The sequence below is a fragment of the Pteropus vampyrus genome, unplaced genomic scaffold (assembly GCF_000151845.1).
Source record: "Pteropus vampyrus isolate Shadow unplaced genomic scaffold, Pvam_2.0 Scaffold12013, whole genome shotgun sequence".
Classification (NCBI taxonomy): domain Eukaryota; kingdom Metazoa; phylum Chordata; class Mammalia; order Chiroptera; family Pteropodidae; genus Pteropus; species Pteropus vampyrus.
Window position 1 is genome coordinate 463 of NW_011900794.1, and position 3,298 is coordinate 3,760.

Below are 3,298 nucleotides of genomic sequence, written 5' to 3' on the forward strand. Positions count from 1 at the left end.
GAGCTGGGGTAGGGGAAAACGGGGAATTGTTTTTTAATGGATATGAAAAAGTTCTGGAGATGGGTCTCACACAATGTGAATACTTAACACTCCTGAATTATATACTTAGGAATGGTTCAGGTGATAAATTGTTTATGTGTATTTTACCACAATTAAAAGTTTAAAAAAATAAACTATAAAGTCCCCCAGTTACTTAGATTAGGAAAGGGTTATTCTGTCTGTATTATCACATGGGTGATATGGGCCTGAATGCCTTCTCAGATGTGAAACCCCAGCTGTTTTGAGCTAGACGTCATGATTTTTTTTCTCGGCAGCTGCTTTGAAGTGGAGAAGTTTCTTTCTTTTCTCCTTGCAATTTTAATCAAAGTCTTGCTAATTATTCTTTTTTAACTCTTATAAGCACCGAATTTTAATATCTAACTCAATTTTGGGGGAAAGAAACACCATCAAGAACTTCTCTCTAAGATGTCCATGCGAAAAACTTGTGGCAATGTCTTGGACAAAGCAATGATGTCTATGCCTCCAAACAATCAAATTCAAAGTCTAACAAAACAAAAACAAGAAAAGCCCACAAATAAAAAATGTAATAAAATCACATTCTAGGGATTCAGTGCATTTAGCAGCCTTCTCTGTGCTCTCGTTATCCTTCAGCTGACTTTCAAAAAACAGAACCCTAGCTCATCCAAATATACATTTTCCATTGTGCTTTTTAAAATTAAAAATAATAATTACAAAAAAAGACTTGAAGGAATTCACTATCAATTGCCTGACACGTTTCAAAGTCACATGCAGCATATGAAGGTCAGGAAGGCTATCTATCTGCAGCACACAGGATGAGCGCATGTTGATCTTCAAGGCTGGGCTTTCTTTCAAACTGTGTAAAATACTCACAACTCGAAGTACAAAGGGACGCAGACGACCTCCTTTGAGAATTCCACAGGACAATATAGGCACTGGAGTTGTTCTTCATAGAGTGAAAGGGCTTCTGTCAAATTGACACAGTTCCCTTGTGTAAAACACTTCCCATCCTGCTTCAGTACTCTCATTGATAGGTCAAGAATCAGCCTGAGAAACTCCTATGTGGAATCTTCTTCTGGAGAAGTGGGGATTGGAACAGCCGTCAAATCATTAATCACATAATCAAACTCTCCGCCTTCTTTGGTGTACCTCTTCAGTGCTGGAACACAGTATTCTCTGAGAACCCGATAGCAGTCTCCTGTAAGATCATCCAAGATATCGCCACACGTTTTTCACATGTATTTCGTACATCCGTCAATCACCATTTGGTCAATCTCTACCATAGTGGCCATCTTTGGTTTCGGTTTGACTACTTCATGTAATACGCCCCCATCTCCACCACCCAGAATCAGCACGTCTTTGCCAGCGTAAGCCTCTTTACCACTGCCTATGATGGCCTGGGTATACCCCCAATCACTCTCTGCCAGATTTACATCCCCACTCAGGATGAGAATATTTCCATATTGTTTTGAATGTAGAATTTTAATATTCTGATAAGGCGAATCTTCATCATCTGCCACTTCATCTATGTCATACTCAACCAGGCGGCCATCAGCAGTAGGCCAGTATCTGTCGACGGCCCCTCCCCGAACTATGGGTGGTAATCGTTTCACCTGACAGGGGCTGTCCTGATTCAATTATTTCATTCTTCCTTCTACTTTGTTCAAAAGACCGTCAACTTCTTTGGCTTGCGCATCGCCACTGTAACTCTGAAGGTCCAGCGACATCAAACCACGTGAGTCAATTCACAAGTTGGCAAAGCTGCCGTTTTTGTTGATGTAGGTCACTAAATAGCCATGGTCCTGCCAGGTGTGCAGCGACTCGGTCATCCCCTGCTCCTGGAAAATGGACCGCAGGCCTTTTAGAATGGTCTCGCAGCCGGCTAGGGCGCCCAGCAGGAAGTCGAGTGTGCTGTGTCGCGCTGCTGTCATAGTGAGACCCGGCCCTGAGGAAGGCCTGAGGGAGGCGGCTATGGGAGACGGAAGGGGATGAAGAGGGCCGCGCCGGGGCTCGGGTTGCGGCCGGCGGGGAATGCCTAAAGTGGGAGAAATTTCTGACTCCTTCCAAAATCTTTTTTAGAAAATGGTTGGCCAAGGTGAGGTCCAATCATAAACTCATTACCGCCTGGGTGGGCCACTGGATGGCGAGTCCTTTTCTGGCCGTCTCCAAGGGCCGTCCCAGTAACCACGCTACATCTAGAAAAGCTGCAGAAGGTGAGTTCTGCTCTCCAAGGGGGTGGGACCTGGAATAAGATCTGGGAGGGGTTACGGACGGGTGGGAGTGACGTCTGAGGAAGGAGGGTCATCTAGGACGCTGTTGCCTGGAGACCGCCTGGTGCAACGTTGCCTGGAGACGGCTGGTGGTCCCGCAGTAGGCGAGAGTCGAGAGGGCTGTTAGAGGAAGCCGAGCCAGACCCAGCAGGGCCAAGGCCATGGCCGGACGGCAAAAGGTGATAGCAGATGAAGTCCATCAGAACCAGATCTTGCGGGAATTGTACCTCAAAGAACTACGAACCCAGAAACTCTACACGCAGTATCACGTGAATCCCCTGCGCAAGGGTGAGGGGCGCCACTGGGTGAAGGAAGGGAAGAGGGTGGCTCCCGGGACCAAGGAGTCATCTGGGGTGCTGGGCAGAGGGAGGCGGGGTTGGGGCGGAGCACAGTAGGAGGCGCCTTCTCTGACCGAGCCCCACTTCCTAGATTTTGGGAACTCCGACTTTTAGCGGGGGTTAGGAGTGTCTCGCCGTACATCATATCAAATATATTAGATACATTAAACTGCTTTTTATAATTTTGCTTCTGAACTAATTATATTTGGCAGGGTTTTATGATTTGTTATGTTTTGTTTGTGGTTTTGTTTTTAATAAGCTTAAGTTTAAGGTTTTTTTTCAGGCTTCTAATAATTGTCCTAGACCTTTGGAAAGTTCAGGGGTAGTAGACTCAGGGCCCATAGTGTCCCCTGATAAAACGGCCCAACCCTCCACTCCTCACTGCACATTCCTTGGGCGGTTTTATCTGGTCCTGTAACATCAGCTCCTCCCCAACACCATCAAGGCTCAAATGGAGCCCCAGACCCATGGGCCCAAACACCTCCCAGCTCCCTTCCCCTGGAATACCCATGGGTATCTCAGACTCACTAGTTCCAAAATTAGGCACATCTCACCCTTTTCTCCCACCTGCAACTACTCTGGAATATCTTTTCTTAAAAGAGTACCACAACTATTCACTCTCCAAAGTTAGAAGCCTAGGAGTCATCCCCAGTCTCTCTCTCCTTCACTCAC

The 3,298-nt window shown here is 46.4% G+C and overlaps 1 pseudogene; it reads right to left on the bottom strand.

The window, feature by feature from the left end:
- Window positions 1-851: 851 nt before the first annotated feature.
- LOC105310801 lies at window positions 852-1,949 on the bottom strand (annotated as a pseudogene).
- Window positions 1,950-3,298: the final 1,349 nt, after the last annotated feature.